The sequence below is a fragment of the Suncus etruscus genome, chromosome X, assembly GCF_024139225.1.
Source record: "Suncus etruscus isolate mSunEtr1 chromosome X, mSunEtr1.pri.cur, whole genome shotgun sequence".
Lineage (NCBI taxonomy): Eukaryota > Metazoa > Chordata > Mammalia > Eulipotyphla > Soricidae > Suncus > Suncus etruscus.
The window spans coordinates 46,067,258-46,085,591 of record NC_064868.1 but is presented as its reverse complement, the minus strand read 5'-3'; the positions used below and the strand labels follow the sequence as shown (position 1 = coordinate 46,085,591).

The 18,334-nt window shown below is 37.8% G+C and overlaps 1 protein-coding gene and 1 pseudogene across 1 annotated transcript in view; both read right to left on the bottom strand.

The window, feature by feature from the left end:
- The window catches only part of MAOA (monoamine oxidase A), an 857,322-nt gene that overhangs the window by 402,800 nt on the left and 436,188 nt on the right, over window positions 1–18,334 (bottom strand). The window lies entirely within an intron of this gene.
- LOC125999951 (uncharacterized) lies at window positions 2,338–2,527 on the bottom strand (annotated as a pseudogene).

Below are 18,334 nucleotides of genomic sequence, written 5' to 3'. Positions count from 1 at the left end.
CACTAAATATGAGAACCTGGACGAAATGGATAAATTTTTGAACTCATATAACCTTCCGCGGTTGAATAAAGATGATGTAGCATATCTAAACACCCCATCACTATTGAGGAAATTAAAACTGTAATCAAAAATTTGCCCAAAAACAAAAGCCCAGGCCCTGATGGATCCACGAATGAATTCTTTCAAACCTTTCAACAGGAACTACTACCAATTCTGGCCAGGCTCTTTTATGAAATCGAAAAAACAGGAACACTTCCAAATAGCTTTTATGAAGCCAACATCACCTTAATACCAAAACCTGATAGAGATGCTGCCAAAAAAGAAAATTACAGACCAATATCCCTGATGAACACAGATGCAAAGATCCTCAACAAAATCCTCGCAAATAGGATCCAGTGCCTCACCTGGTCTTTGGTGGTGCCCCTTGAGCGCTCCAGGTCATATGTCAGGTGCCCGAGGCCGAGCTGGTGGTGCTTTCCCGAGTCTACCGGGCTTTCCTCACTGATATACACGAGTGCAGCACTGCGTTGTTGGTGGTTTCCCCCGAGGCTGGGGTCGAGGTGGTCAAGCTTGCCGATGATGGAGGTGTCGGGCCACAGTTCTGCGGTGGCTGCTCTGGCACGTGAGCGACAGTGGCGGGTGCTGTTGTGTTGGCGTGGTCCCCTGGGGCTACCAGGGCCTCTTAAAGATAGGCCTCCCTAGCCCGTCCTTGCTTTCCCCCTTCTCCTCGTTGTGGGGAGAGCCGGCCCCTCGTTTTGGCAGGCAGGGGCTGATGGCCGAGCTGCCATGGCAGGGGGGATGGCGGTCCCCGTGGGCTCCGTGCACATAGACCTTACCATGGACACTCACGCATCTCATTGTTACTGTACCCCAGACCACCCCAAGTTTCGTGTTCCCTGTGGGGAAGTCCAACGGGTGTGGCTCGCCTTATAAAAGATATTTTTATTAAATTAAATTAAATTAATAAAAAAAATTCTGGCAAATAGAATCCAACGCCTAATTAGGAAGTTCAGACACCTTGACAAAGTAGGTTTCATTCTAGGAATGAAAGATGGTTTAACATACATAAATAAATCAAAATAATACAACCATGTCAACAAAATAAAAATTAAAACTATATAATCATATCAATAAATTCAGAGAAAGCATTTGATAAAGTACAAAACACATTCATGATAAAATCTTTCAACAGGATGGAATGGAGGAACTTTTCTCAATCAAGGTTATCTACCACAAGGCAATGGCAAATATTACTCTCAATGGGGATCAACTTAAAGTGTATCCTCTAAATTCTGGTACACGTCAAGGCTGCTCCCTTTCAACACTTCAATTCAATATAGTGCTGTAATTTCTTGCCATAGAAATTAGAGGAAAAAAAGATATCAAGTGAATCCAAATAGGAAATATAGAAGTCAAGCTGTCAATTTTTGCAGATGACAAGCTACTTTATTACAAAAACCTAAAGGTACTACCAAAAAGCTTCTAAATACAATAGATTTTTATAGCAAAATGGCAGACTACAAAATTAACACATAAAAAATTAATGATCTTCTTATTCACAAATAATGATAGAGAAGAAATGGAAATTAAAATAAAAATTCCATTCACACTAGTGCCACAAAAACTCAAATACCTTTGCATCAACTTAAGCAAATGAGGGAAAGAACTAAACAAATAAAACTTAAAAACCCTGCTTCAAAAAATAACATGACATACTTCAAAGTAGTGGATCAAATACTCAATAAGTTCATCTGGAAGACTAAATATCAAAATAGCTATAGAAACCCTTAGAAAAAGAAGATGAGAGGCATCACTTACCCCAACTTTATATTGTATTACAGTCATTAAAATAACATTGTATTGGAAAAGACAGACTCAGATCAATGAAATAGACTTAAGTGTTCAGAGAATGTTCCACAGATATACAATCTACCAACCTTTGATATAGGGGCAAGAAATGCAAAAGGGAGCAAGGAAAGCCTCTTCAATAAGTGATGGTGGAACAACTGTCCAGCCACATGCAAAAAACCAAATTCACAACTGCATCTAACACCATAGACAAAGGTAAAATACAAAATGGATTAAAGACTTTGATTTTGTATCTGGACCATAAAGTATATAGAGGAACACGTAGTAAAATAATGAATAACATTGAGACTAAAGGCATCATCCAGGAGGGAATATCACTCTCCAAAAAAGTGAAAGCAGAGATAAAAAGATGGGATTATATTAAGCTGAGGGCACATTAGGGAGTAAAAATGGCAGGCTATAAAATCTCTGTGCTCTGGTTTTGACCTGAGCTTTTATCCCAAGCAAGACGTTTTTTTCTTTTTTTTTCAGGGGAGAGTGCACACGCAGTCCCCCACTACCATAAATTATGCAGTCGAGCTTCCCACATTTGGGGAAATTGCAGGGGTAAGCATGCCCAGAGTGCAATTGGGGTAAGCATGCCCAGAGTGCAATGAGTGAGCCTCACCCTGGGGAAACCACCTTCCTGATTATGGAATCACCCCTGCCAGGTAAGAATTTTTTCTAGAAATTCATACTAAGCAGAAACAGAACATAGTCAGGGCCCTAGTGCCTGTGCATACAGGTTATTTTTCAAGCTTTCTTTTTTACAGGTGGCATTTTTCATGCTTCCTTCTTTGCAGAATACAGACTGCTTTGAAAAAGTTCCTGTAATAGTAGACAGCTGTGTGTGTGTGTGTGTGTGTGTGGTTTTTAGGCCACAGCTGGTCATGCTCAGGGTTTACTCCTGGCTATAGGCTCAGAAATCCTGGCTTGGGGAACCGTGTGTGACGCTGGGAATCAAACCGCAGTCTGTTCTAGGTTAGCGAGAGCAAGGCAGATGCTCTACAACTTGAACCACTGTTGTTCCGGCCCTAGACAGATTTAAAAAAAAATAATAAATTCCCCATTAGGTATATAGGGCCTTTTTAAAATTGGTGCTTTCCAAGGTCTTTTAACATGAAGGACGTAATGCCTCCCCCTTATCTTGATGGTTGTTTTGAATTTAAATGTTTTTGAACAATTTTATTTCTGATTAAGAGGGAAAAAAACAAATGTTTTTATGCTTGAGATGCTAGTCTGAATATCAGGGGAATTGAAAGAAAGGTTTCTGACTCATTTTAACTTTTTTATTATCATATGTCTGAATCTTATTTTTGCAAATTAATCAAATACAAATAATGCTCATTTTAAGAATTTTTAATCTATTCAGCTGCTATCTTTAATAAAATGTGAAAGAGAAAGAATGGAATCAATATCATATTCACAAATTCCACGAAATGTAAGTAGCCACTGTACATAATATTTAAAGATAAAGAGTTGAAGATAGGGAACATTAGCACACTGAGGAACTCTGAAAATTGTGGTAGTTTTGGACTTGGAACATTCTATATCTTAAACAATTATTAATTTTGTAAATTATGATAACTAGGTGAGTAAGAAATGGCTGGATGTGGGGGTTTCCAGGCAGAGTGCTGATTGCTCTACCTGCAGAGTCTCCACCCGGCTGTGCTTCTGAGGAAACTGAGCACCTGAAGGGAGCCCTGTCCTACCCTTCTCTGTCTTTCCTGAACTCTGGAAGCTCTCCTCAGAGCCCTGGGAAGCGAACCCCAAAGACCCGACATTTGGAAGCTACCCAGCGAGCCAGGGAGTGAGTAAGAATTGGCTGGATGTGGGGGTTTCCAGGCAGATTGCTGATTGCTCTACCTGAAGAGTCTCCACCCGGCTGTGCTTCTTCTGAGGAAACTGAGCACCTGAAGGGAGCCCTGTCCTACCCTTCTCTGTCTTTCCTGAACCCTGGAAGCTCTCCTCAGAGCCCTGGGAAGCAAACCCCAATGAAACTACATTTGGAAGCTACCCAGCGAGCCAGAAACTGAGCACCTGAAGGGAGCCCTGTCCTACTCTTCTCTGTCTTCCTGAACTCTAGAAGCTCTCCTCAGAGCCCTGGGAAGCGAACACCAAAGGAACTACATTCGGAAGCTACCCAGCGAGCCAGTGACTCTCCTCAAAGTCCTGGGAAGTGAACCCCAAAAATACAGCATTCTGAAGCTGCCCAGTGAGCGAATGAAAACTACGCCTGACCAGTGGGGCCCGACTGTGAAAAACTGTGAGTGCTGCCTGTGTGTGTCTCTCTGCTATCCTGTTGCGTGAACCTCCTGAGAGTGGGCAGAAAAGAGGCTCCAGAAGGCAATTAGCTCCACTTCGCTACGTAGCCGTGTGCTCTTTCTAAAAAAAGAACACCATCACAAGAAGAAAAAAACCACACTAAGAACTGTGCTGGATCACAGAAGCAAGAATTTCTCTCCAGACTGTCTACTCTGCTGCGTGCTCGGGCCTAAGATTTGATCCTGTGTGAGGCTTCATCCACGGAGGACTCCCCTACCTTGGAGGCAAGTCGGCCCATCCAGAAAGGGCAGAGCCAGAGAAGTGTGTTGCCTGCATCATATAACCAATGAATACCACCAAAACACGTAGAAAAACCCACAATACAAGTGTGACAATGGGGAAACAATGCAGGCCAGCATCAGATAGAGAATGAAGATGACAATTCTGATGACCAGTTAACGACCAACCAACTAATCAATCTCTCAGATAAGGACTTTAGAGTAGCAATATGGAATATGCTCAAAGAACACAAAGAAACCATGAATAGAGTAGAACAGAACACTAATAAGAATCAAGAAAATAGGAAGACAGAAATCACAAAACTCCAAACTGAAATAACATGTCAACTAACAGGCCTGAAAAAAATCAGTAAACGAAGTGAATGACAAAATGGATAAGCTCTGGGACAGGGTATCAGAAGCTGAGAATAGACTTGGTGCTGTGGAAGATGAGATACATAACAATTCCATACAACAGGAGAGATTGGAAAAAAAACTTAAAGCAAATGAGCAGACAATGGAAACATTAGTCAAAGAATGGGAACAGATGAAAATAGAGGTCTATGATAAGATCAACAGAAACAACTTAAGAATAATTGGAGTCCCAGAGACCAAGGAAGAAAATTTCCAGGAAGAATCAATGGTCAAGAACATCATTAAAGAGAAACCCCCAGAGCTAAAGAATATATGTGATCAAATACTGCATGCTCGAAGAGTACCAACCAAAAGAGACCCAAGAAAAACCACCCCAAGACACATCCTAGTCACAATGACAAATCCCACAGATAGAGACAGAATTCTGAAAACAGCAAGATCAAAAGGGGAAATTATATTCAAGCAAGCATCCTTGAGATTTACAGCAGTCCTGTCAGCAGAAACACTCAATGCCAGAAAGCAGTGGTGGGATATTGTGACAAGACTGAATGAAATGAATGCTTAACCTAGAATACTGTACCCAGCAAAACTCACTTTCCAGTTTGACGGAAGAATACATGGTTTCACACAGACAAAAAACAGCTCAGAAACTTTACAGACTCAAAACCAGTCTTAAGAGAAAAACTGGAAGACCTAATTTAAAATAAGACTAACCAAAAGACACACCAAATTTCGATATAAAGATGGCATTAAATCCCAGGACAATTCTTTCTCTCAACGTCAATGGACTAAATGCACCAGATAAGAGACACAGAGTGGCTAAATGGATCAAAAAACTCAATCCAACCTTCTGCTGCCTACAAGAAACGCACCTGAATAGTCAGAACAAACATAGACTCAAAATAAAAGGCTGGAGAAAAGTTATCCAAGCAAACAACACCCATAGAAAAGCTGGAGTGGCCATACTAATTTCATATAATGCAAACTTTATACTCAGGAAGTTGTAAGGGACAAAGATGGACATTTTATATTAATCAAGGGGTATGTAGAGCAGGAAGAAATAACTCTCCTAAACATATATGCACAAATGAGGGGCCAGCAAAATAGTTAAAACAACTGTTGACAAATCTGAAAAACAATATCAATAACAAAAAATAATTGTGGGGGACCTCAACACTGCTATGTCAACACTGGATAGGTCAACCAGACTGAAACCCAACAAGAATATACTAGACCTTAGGAGAGAAATGGAAGAAAGAGGCCTAGTGGATATATATAGGACACTACACCCCCAGAAACCTGGATACACATTCTTCTCCAATGTACATGGGACATTCTCCAGGATAGACTACATGCTGGCACATAAAACATACCTCCATAATATCAAGAGGATAGAAATTTTGCAGACTACCTTCGCTGACCTCAAGGCTCTGAAATTATTTGTGAATTCCAAAGGGACTCAGAAGAAAAACTTTAACACCTGGAAGTTAAACAGCCTCATACTCAATAACCAGTGGGTCCGAGATGATATCAAGAAGGAAATCAAAAGGTTCCTGGAAACAAATGACAATAAAGACACAAACTATCAGAACTTATGGGACACAGCAAAAGCAGTACTGAGAGGAAAATTTATAGCTTTGCAAGCACACATCAGGAAGGAATAAGGAGCTTACATGAGGAGCCTAATGACAAAGCTAATAGAACTAGAAAGTACTCAACAAAAGGACCCAAAACTAGAAAGACAGAAGGAAATAACAAAGCTTAGAGCAGAAATCAACGAAGTGGAAACCCAAAAAACAATCCGAAAGATCAACGAAAGCAGAAGATGGTTCTTCGAAAAAATAAACAAGATTGATAGACCACTGGCAAACCTAACAAAGAAAGAGAGAGAGAAACTTGATAACTCGTATTAGGAATGAAAAAGGAGAGATCACTACTGATATGACAGAGATTCAAAGGGTAATCAGAAACTACTTTGAAAAACTCTATGCCACTGAAAATGTGAACCTGGAAGAAATGGATAAATTCTTGAACTCTTATAATCTTCCACGGTTGAAGGAAGAGGATGTAGCATACCTAAACACCCCCATCACCATTGATGAAATAAAAATGGTAATCAAAAGTCTGCCCAAAAACAAAAGCCCAGGTCCAGATGGATTAACTAATGAATTCTTTCAAACTTTCCAAGAGGAACTACTACCAATCCTGGCAAGACTCTTTCATGTAATTGAACAAACGGAAACACTCCCAAACAGCTTTTATGAAGCCAACATCACCCTAATACCTAAACCAGACAGAGATGCTACGAAAAAAGAAAATTACAGACCAATATCGCTGATGAATGCAGATGCAAGGATCCTCAAGAAAGTCCTGGCAAATAGGATTCAATACCTCATTAAGAAGATCATCCACTACGATCAAGTATGTTTCATCCTAGGAATGCAAGGATGGTTTAACATCCGTAAGTCTATCAACATAATACACAACATCAACAACAAGAAAATTAAAAACCACAAGATTATATCAATAGATGCAGAGAAAGCATTTGACAAGGTCCAACACCCATTCTTGATCAAAACTCTCAGCAAGATGGGAATGGAAGGAACCTTTCTCAATATAGTTAAGGCCATCTACCACAAGCCAGTGGCAAATATTATCCTCAATGGAGAAAAACTAAAAGCCTTCCCTCTAAATTCTGGCACAAGACAAGGCTGTCCTCTCTCACAACTCCTATTCAACATAGCACTGGAAGTACTTGCTATAGCGATTAGGCAAGAAAAAGATATCAAGGAAATCCAGATAGGAAAGGAAGAAGTCAAGCTCTCACTGTTTGCAGATGACATGATGCTCTACTTAGAAAACCCTAAAGACTCTACCAAAAAGCTTCTAGAAACAATAGACTCATATAGCAAGGTGGCAGGCTACAAAATTAACACACAAAAATCAATGGCCTTTGTATACACCAATAGTAATAAGGAAGAAATTGACATTAAGAAAACAACCCCATTCACAATAGTGCCACACAAACTCAAATATCTTGGAATCAACTTGACTAAAAATGTGAAGGACCTATACAAAGAAAACTATAAAAGTCTGCTCCAAGAAATAAGAGAGGACACGCGTAAATGGAAACACATACCCTGCTCATGGATTGGCAGGATTAACATCATCAAAATGGCAATACTCCCCAAGGCGTTATACAGATTCAACGCTATCCCTCTAAAGATACCTATGACATTCTTCAAAGAAGTGGATCAGGCACTTTTGAATTTTGTTTGGAACAATAAACACCCTCGAATAGCTAAAGCAATCATTGGGAAAAAGAATATGGGAGGAATTACTTTCCCCAACTTTAAACTTTACTACAAAGCAATACTTATCAAAACAGCATGGTATTGGAATAAGGACAGACCCTCAGATCAGTGGAATAGGCTTGAATACTCAGAAAATGTTCCCCAGACATACAATCACCTAATTTTTGATGAAGGAGCAGGAAATCCTAAATGGAGCAAGGAAAGCCTCTTCAACAAGTGGTGTTGGCACAACTGGCTAGCCACTTGCAAAAAATTGAACTTAGACCCCCAGCTAACATCATGTACAAAGGTAAAATCCAAATGGATTAAAGACCTCGATATCAGACCCAAAACCATAAGATATATAGAACAACACATAGGCAAAACTCTCCAGGACATTGAGACTACAGGCATCTTCAAGGAGGAAACTGCACTCTCCAAGCAAGTGAAAACAGAGATTAACAGATGGGAATATATTAAGTTGAGAAGCTTCTGCACCTCAAAGGAAATAGTGCCCAGGATACAAGAGCCACCCACTGAGTGGGAGAATCTATTCACCCAATACCCATCAGACAAGGGGCTAATCTCCAAAATATACAAGGCACTGACAGAAATTTACAAGAAAAAACATCTAATCCCATCTAAAAATGGGGAGAAGAAATGAACAGACACTTGACAAAGAAGAAATACAAATGGCCAAAAGACACATGAAGAAATGCTCCACATCACTAATCTTCAGGGAGATGCAAATCAAAACAACAATGAGATACCACCTCACACCACAGAGAATGGCACACATCACAAAGAATGAGAAAAAACAGTGCTGGCGGGGATGTGGAGAAAAAGGAACCCTTATCCACTGCTGGTGGGAATGCCTTCTAGTTCAACCTTTATGGAAAGCAATATGGAGATTCCTCCAAAAACTGGAAATCGAGCTCCCATATGACCCAGCTGTACCACTCCTAGGAATATACCCTATGAACACAAAAATACAATACAAAAATCCCTTCGTTACACCTATATTCATTGCAGCACTATTTACCATAGCAAGACTCTGGAAACAACCAAGATGCCCTTCAACAGACGAATGGCTAAAGAAACTGTGGTACATATACACAATGGAATATTATGCAGCTGTCAGGAGAGATGAAGTCATGAAATTTTCCTTTACATGGATGTACACGGAATCTATTATGCTGAGTGAAATAAGTCAGAGACAGAGAGAAAAATGCAGAATGGTCTCACTCATCTATGGGTTTTAAGAAAAATGAAAGACATTCTTGCAATAATAAATTTCAGACACAAAAGAGAAAAGAGCTGGAAGTTCCAGCTCACCTCAGGAAGCTCACCACAAAGAGTGATGAGTTTAGTTAGAGAAATAACTACATTTTGAACTGTCCTAATATTGAGAATTTATGAGGGAAATGTAGAGCCTGTTTAGGGTACAGGCGGGGGTTGGGTGGGGAGGAGGGAGATTTGGGACTTGGGTGATGGAAATGTTGCACTGGTGATGGGTGGTGTTCCTTTTATGACTGAAACCCAAACACAATCATGTATGTAATCAAGGTGTTTAAATAAAAAAAAGAATGAAAAAGGAGAGATCACTTCTGATATGGCAGAGATTCAAAGGGTAATCAGAAACTACTTTGAGAAATTCTATGCCACTAAAAATGAGAACCTGAAAGAAATGGATAAATTCTTGGACTCTTATAATCTTCCACGGTTGAAGGAAGAGGATGTAGCATATCTTAACACCCCCATCACTATTGATTAAATTGAAACGGCGGGGGTTGGGTGGGGAAGAGAGAGATTTGGGACTGGGTGATGGGAATGTTGCACTGGTGATGGGTGGTGTTTCTTTTATGACTGAAACCCAAACACAATCATGTATGTAATCAAGGTGTTTAAATTAAAAAAAAGAATAGAGGTTAAAACAAAAAAAATTATGATAACTATGTAAACATATAATTATAAAGATGCAGAACCAGAGATATAGTATAGTGTGTAAGGTACTTGCATATGGCTACCTTCAAATAATCATAGAAAAACACATAGTCCTTTGAATACCATCGTAAGTGATCTGTGAGTAATCTTTAGAAGTAACTCTACACTGTAGAATATGGATTTAAATATAAATACAGGGAAAATGATGTAATATTCAAAGAAATAAGATGTTTGTAAATGAAAATGTTATAAAAATAAAAGAATAATTTAAAAATAAAGTAGTATGTATATAAAGGAAAAATTATATTTTCTAAAGTTAATATATTTCTATAAGTGATTCAATTATGTTGCTAGAGTTAGTTAATAATTTTGTAGCAAATAGTGATGCTATTCAGTCATAAAAATGAATATGGTTTGTGACAGGAGAAAATGAATCTCTCATAAGAGGTTCCATAAAAGATAAGAATATCCATAGTATTTTTCAAGAAGTAGATAAAACACTCCTGACATTGACTTTGGAAATAAACACCTATAAATATCTAAAACAACTGTTAGGAAAAAAATATGAGATACATCACTTTCCTCAACTTATACTTGTAGATAAAACAATGGTCATTAAAACAACATGCTATGAGAATAAAGACAGACCCTAATATCAATAGAATAGACTTAAGTATTCAGAGAATGACCCCTAGACATACAATCATAAAGGTGCAAGAAATGCAAAATGCAGCAAGAAAATCATCTTATTTTTATAAAATCTTTAAGCACCATAATTACAAGCATTATTATAGTTGTTTCTAGTAACAAACAGAACACCCCCCACCACCAGTGCAACATTCCCACCACCAATGTCCCTATCTCCTTCCTCACCTTCCCTTATCTATATTTGAGACAGGCATCCTACTTCTTTCATTCATTAACATTGTCATTCTAGTTGTTAGTGTAGTTACTTCCCTACTAGCATTCACTACTCTTTGTGATGAGCTTCATGTTGTGAGCTGGTCCTTCCAGCCCTTAACTCAATTGTCTATGGGATTGTTGCAATAAAGTCTTTACTTAAAAAAAACCATAATGAGTGTGACTACTCTGTGTCTATCTCTCTCCCTCTGACTTATTTTACTCAGTATAATTGATTCCATGTACATTCATGTATAGATAAATTTTATGATTATCTTCCCTGATGGCTGCATAATATTTCATTGTGTATATGTACCACAGTTTCTTTAGCCAATTCTCTGATGAAGGGAATCTTTGATTTTTTTCCAGAGTCTGGCTATTGGAAATAGTGCTACAATAAATAAAGGTGTGAGGAAGGATTTTTGGATTGTATTTTTGTTTTCCTAGGGTATATACCTAGGACTAGTATAGATGGATCATATGGAAACTCAATTTCCAGTTTCTGAGGAATCTCCATATTTTCTATAAAGGCTGAACTAGACGACATTCCCACCAGCTGTAAATAAGAGTTCCTTTCTCTCCACACCTTCACCAGCACTGCTTGTTCTCATTCTTTGTGATGTGCACCAATCTCTGTGGTGTGAAATAGTACCTCATAGTTGTTATGACTTGCAACTCCCTGATGATTAGTGATGTTAAGCATTTTATCATGTGACTTTTGGCTATTTGTATATCTTCACTGAGAAATTGTTCATTTCTTCTCTCCTTTCTTTGATGGGGTTAAATGTTTTTATCTTGTTAAGTTCTGTCAGTAGATTGAATATCTTTCATATTAACCCCTTATCTTATGGGTATTGGGTGAATAGCTTCTCCCATTCCTTGGGTGGGTTTTGTATCCTAGGCAATATTTCCTTTGAGGTGCAAAAGCTTTTAAGCTTAATATAGTTCTCTCAGTTTATCTCTGCTTCCACTTGTTCAGAGTGTTGTTTTCTCCTTAAAGATGCCTTTAGTCTCAATGTCATAAAGTGTTATCCATACATTTAGTTCTATATACCTTTTAGTTTCAGGTCTGATATCAAGATCTTTAATCCATTTGGATTTGACATTTGTGCATGGTAATAGAAGGAGATTTGTGTTAGTTTTTTTTGCAAGTGGCTGACAAGTTTTCCCAACACCACTTGCTCCATTTTGCATTTATTGCCCCTTTATCAAAGATCAATTAATTATTAATTAACTGATCTGGGGAACATTCTCTGAATACTCAAGTGTATTCCACTAATCTGAGGGCCTATCTTTATTTAAGTACCATGTTGTTTTAATGACTATAGCTTTGTAATAAAATTTAAAGTTGGGGAAAGTGTTGCCTCCCATATTTCTTTTCCCAGGGATTGCTCTAAATATTCGCGGGTGAATATTGTTCCAAATAAATTTTAGGAGTGTTTGTTCTACTTCTTTGAAAAATTTCATGGGTATCCTTAGAGGTATTGCATTAAATCTGTACAATGCTTTAGGGACTATTGCTATGTTAATGATGATAATCCTGCCAATCAATGAGCAGGGTGTTTCTATTTCCACGCGTCTTCTCTTATTTCTTGAAGCAGGGTTTTGTAGGATTTTTTGTAGTCGACTTTAGCAGAGTTGACTCCAAGATATTTGAGTTTCTGTGACACTAATGTAAATTGGGTTGTTTTCTTAATGTCCATTTCTTCTCTATCATTATTGTTGTATAAGAAGACCATTGATTTTTGCACGTTAATTTTGTAGCCTTCCACTTTGCTGTAGGAATCTATACTTTCTAGAAGCTTTTTAGTAGATTATTTGGGTATATCTAAGTATAATTTAATGTCATCTGTGAACATCAAGAGATTGACTTCTTCCTTTACTATCTGGATGTCCTTAATATCTTTTTTGTACCTAATTGCTATAGCAAGTACTTCCAGTACTATGTTGAATAGGAGTGTTGAGAGACGATGGCCTTATCTTGTACCAGGAAAGGCTTTTAGTTTTTCTTCATTGAGGATATAATTTGCCACTGGTTTGTGGTAGATGGCTTAAATATATTGGGAAGTTTCTTTCATTCCCATCTTGATGAGAGTATTTATCAAGAATGGGTATATTACCAAATCAAAGGTTTCTGTGCATCTATTGATATGATTGTATGGTTTTTATTATTCTTCTTGTTGATATTGTGTATTATTTTGATTGATTTACTGATGTTAAACCATCCTTGCATCCCGGGGATGAAACCTACTTGATCGTGGTGAATGACCTTCTTGATGAGTTATTGGATCCCCTTTGCCAGAATTTTGTTGAGGATCTTTGCATCTCTATTCATGAGGTATATTTGTCTTTATTTTTCTTTTTGGGCAGCATCTTTGTTTGGTTTTGTAATCAAGGTGTGGTTGGCTTCATAAAAACTATTTGTATGTGTTCCCATTTTTTTGATTTCTTGAAAGCCTGGCAAGATTGGTAACAATTCCTATTGATATGTTTGAAATAATTCATTCATGAATCCATGGGCTGGGCTTTTGTTTCTCACAGACATTTTCTTACATGTGTTTTAAATTCGACAATAGAGTTGGGGATGTTTATTCATGCTTTATTTTTCTTATTCAACCGTGGAATATTATAAGAGTCCAGGAATTGATCCATTTATTCCAGGTTCTCATGTTTCATGGCATAGTGTTTCTCCAAGTAGCCTATGATTACCCTTTGAATTTCTGCAATATCTGTAGTGATCTTCCCCATTTCATTTCTAATCTGGTTTATGAAGTTTCTCCCTCATTCTTTGTTAGTTTTGCCATGTTCTATAAATCTTGTTTATTTTTTCAAAGAATAAACTTTGGCTTTTATTGGATCTTTTGGTTTGGTTTTGGGTTTCTACTTTATTGATCTCTGCTCTAAGCTTTGTTATTTACTTCTGTCTACCTATTTTTGTTCCTTTTGTTGATCATTTTCTAGTTTTATAAGCTGCATAATTAAGCTATTTAGGTAGACCCCTTCTCTTTTCTGGTCTGTGCTTGCAAAGCTATAAATTTTTCTCTCAGTGCCGCTTTAATTATGTCCCATTAACTCTGATAGGTTGTGTCTTCATTGTCACCTGTTTCCAGAAAATTTTTATTTCCTCTTTGATATTATCTTCGACCCACTGACTTTTTAGTGGTAGGCTGTTTAATTTTCAGGTGTTAAAGGTTTTCTTCGATGTCCCTTTGTAGTTCATATCTAATTTCAGATCCTTGTGGTCAGCAAATGTAGACTGCACAATTTCTTTTCTCTTGATTTTATCGACGTATGCTTTATGTGACAGCATGTGGTTTATTCTGGAGAATGACCCATGTACGTTGGAGAAGAATGTGTATCTAGGTTTCTGTGGATGTAGTGATATAGGCCTTTTTCTTCCATTTCTGTACTCAGGGCTAGTATATTTTTGTTGGGTTTCACTCTGATTGAGCTATCAAGTGGTGACAAGTCTATGTTGAGATCTTCCACAATTATTGTGTTACTATTAATATCTTCTTCCAAATTTGTCAATAATTGTTTTAAATATTTTGCTAGTCTCTCATTGGGTGCATATAATTTTATTATGGCAATTTCTTTCTGTTGCGCATATCCCATGATTAGTATGAACTGTCCATCTTTGTCCATTACAACTTTTCTTAGTCTAAAGTTTGTGTAATCTGATATTAATATGTCCACTTCAGCTTTTTTAAGGGTGTTGTTTGCTTGGATGATTTTCCTCCAGCCTTTGATTTTGAGTCTATGTTTTGTTGCTTGCAGTATTTAGCTCTGGGAGTTTCTCTGAAATTATGTCTTTGACTGTTGATTCTTTATGGGGATCTTCTTCCTGATCCCTGTAATTCCAATAATTCTTATCTTGTTTCTGTTGAGTTTATCAAAGACCTCTATTTTCATCTGTTCACATTCCCTGAGTACAATTTTCATATCTGATCATTTGCCTTAAGGTTCTTTTCCAATCTCTTCTGCTGTATGGAGTTGTTCTTCATCTCATCTTTCGGTTCAATGATTCAGTCCTCATCTGCTATTACCCTGTTGGAGAGGCTCTTTATTGAGTTCTTCAGTTCATCTACCGTGTTTTTCAGACCTGTTATTTCAGTTTGGAGTTTCCTGATTTCTGTCTTTGTGTTCTGTTCAGCTTGGCCTATGCTGTCTTTGATTTCTATGAGGATCCTCCATATTTCTATTCTAAACTCCTTATCTGAGAGATTAATCAGGTGGATGGTATTTTGGGGGTCACCAGAGCTATCATCTTCATTCTCTATTCATGTTCTTTGCCTACAAAGTTTCCCCATTGTCACACTTGTAGTGTGATTTTTATAACGTGTTATGGTGGAGTTCATTAGTTAGAAAAATTGTGGGACCACGAAGTGGAGCATTGTGCTCTCCTGGAGGTCCTGTCTGCTGTGGAGCTTCAATGAGACACTTTTTGCTGGGTCTTTCTAGGCTTTCTCAGGAGAATTTGAGGAGACAAAAGAGAAATGGGCAAAGGCAGCAGAGACTTTTTCAGTCTATCTCCTTGTGATTAAGCTCACAGCAGGGATCATACTCCTTCCCCTTCACAGTCAAAGAGAGAGGGTACCTGTCTGCTGTGGAGCCTCTAGGAGACAGCTTTCATTGGGTCTTTCTTGGCCTTCTCAGAAGACAGAAAACAGGAAAGCAAAAAACAGGAAAGCGTCTTCAATGAGTGGTTTTGGGCAATTGGTCAGCCACATGCAAAAAAAGCAAACTAAGATCTCTAACACTGTGCACAAAAGTCAAATCAAAATGGATTAAATCCTTTATATCAGAACTGAAACTATAATAATTATCATATAATATAATATAATATAATATAATATAATATAATATAATATAATATAATATAATATAATATAATATAATATAATATAATATAATATAATATAATATAATATAATATAATATAATATAATAATATTATAATATAATAATATAATATGTATATATGTAGTCAAACACTCCATGACATTGAGAATAAAGGCATCTTCAAGGAGGATATTTCACTGTCCAAAAAAGTGGAAGCACATATACACAAAAGGGACTATGTTAAACTGAGAAAACTCTGCACCTTGAAGAAAGCAGTAACTCAGTTACAAACGCCACCCATTGCACAGGAGAAACTATTCACTGAATACCCATCGGGTAAGGTGTTAATATCTAAGATATAGAAGTTACCGACAAGCCCATAATTTAAAGCTTACCACAAAGAGTGGTGAGTGCAATTATAGAAATAACCACACCAACAACTACTATGACAATGATAGCAAGAGAGATATAACCTGACTTGAAGACAGGCTGGGAATGAGGGAGTAGTAAAATGGGGAACAGTGGTGGCTGGAAACTTACACTGGTAAAATGATTTATACATTTGATGACTGAGACCCAAATACAAACATTTTTCATAACTACCGTGCTTAAATAATAACTATTTTAAAAATATAAGGGAGACAAAACTGCAGGTGGCAAATCGTAAGGCTTTGGGACATCAATCTGTGATGCCCATATGAGGGAAGGAATCCAGATCACTGACCCAGATCAGTGAAACCCACTTCAGAGACAACAAGAATATGGGCGATAAAGCCTGAGCCTTTGGGACCCAGAAACCATGTCAGCCGTGCCCAGGTGAAGGACGGAATATGAGGTGGAGACCCAAATATGTGAAACCTGCTTCGTTTTGGGTTTTTTGTTTTGTTTTGGTTTGGTTTGGTTTGTTTGTTTTTTTGGTTTATGGGTCACACCCGGCAGCACTCAGGGGTTACTCCTGGCTTTATGCTCAGAAATCGCTCCTGGAAGGTTCGGGGGACCATATGAGATGCCAGGATTCAAACCACCGTCCTTCTGCATGCAAGGCAAACACCTTACCTCCATGCTATTTCTCCAGCCCCTGAAACCTGCTTCAAAGACAATAAAGTCATGAGCAACAAAGCCTGAGGCCATATTCTGCAGCATTCAGGGGTTCCTCCTGGCTCTCAGCTCAGAAATCTCTCCTGGAAGGCTCAGGGGACCATATGAGATTGAAACCAGGTCCTACCCTGGTCGATGTTTTCAAGGCAAATGCCCTACAACTATGCTGTCATTTGGCCCCCAGAGCACATGTCTTTCACACAATCAATTCATGTTTGGTCCCTGGCACTCATTAAAGACTTTACAGCACCATCAGGCTTGATTTTTGAGAACAGATTTAGGAGTAAGCCCTAAGCATCACTGGGTTTTCCCCATCCTGTCAAAGGAATGTGAACCTTATGCAAAAAAAAAATTGTCAGGTGAAGAAAATTCTACAGAATTTGCATGATAATAGAATTCTTATGGCTCGTTTTTGCCTAAGAAAATATATATTTTCTATACTATTGAGGAAATTCTAAGAATGTGTGTCTCTGTGTTTGTAGGTTTCAGTTCTGATATAATAAAGGAAATTTTCTTTTTTCTCTTTCCCTGTAAACCATCTCTCCACCTTCATAGTCATGCTTTATCTGTCTATTCTGTTCAATATTCTTTAATACTGTATTTCCTTACAATAGAACTGAATGTAAGCCAGAACAGGAGAAATGACCTTCTTATATTGTTTTCTATAGATAGATGTCAAAGATTACTGAAACGGGCACTTTGAGAGGAAAGAACTGTTTTCCAAAGAACACAGTAGGTCTCAGTAGATATAGGTGAATCAGGTCAGTATTCTGACTGAACAGTAGCCACAGAAGCTGTAGCTTATAGTCATCGAGCAATGCTGGCTTGAGATAGGAATAAAAATTAGCCATTAAAACTTGCTTTGTGAATGAGTGATCCTCTTTGTATCTGATTATAGTATTCACTATATTCAGTGTCAACTATGGCTGGAGATTAAACACAGTGCTACCATAGTTTATACCTTCTTTTACTTTTGTATGTTTAATTTCTCCTATCAGGGATTGAAATATTTTTAGGATAATCAAAAGCATTTTCTCACTGGGCTTTAGGAGAAGATCAAGACACTATGATAATTTTTTTCACTGTTTCAGTCTTGGTATCAGTGTAGGTGATTATTCTGAAAAAAAAAAACCTTTATAATAAACTAGAACAAAGAAAATTTTAGAAACCTCATCCGTAACAAATAGGAAATTGTGGAGGTAAGTGATGGTGTTCAAATAAGCATTTATAGCATTGTTTTCCTCATAGTAAGACCCCATTTTACATTTGTCATTCTTAATAATATTTGTAATAGAGACAATTGAGTATTAGTTATTAACATGCATTTCCTTTTGATTTTGCTTGGGTATAAGTGCAATATCTGGGATACTCAGTAGTCACTCCCATTCCAGTGGTTGAGAAAATCAGTACTAAAAATAAACGGGTTTTTTGTTTTTTTGCAGACAAAGCATGCACTCCATCCTATTGTGCAATCTCCCCAATCATGCATAA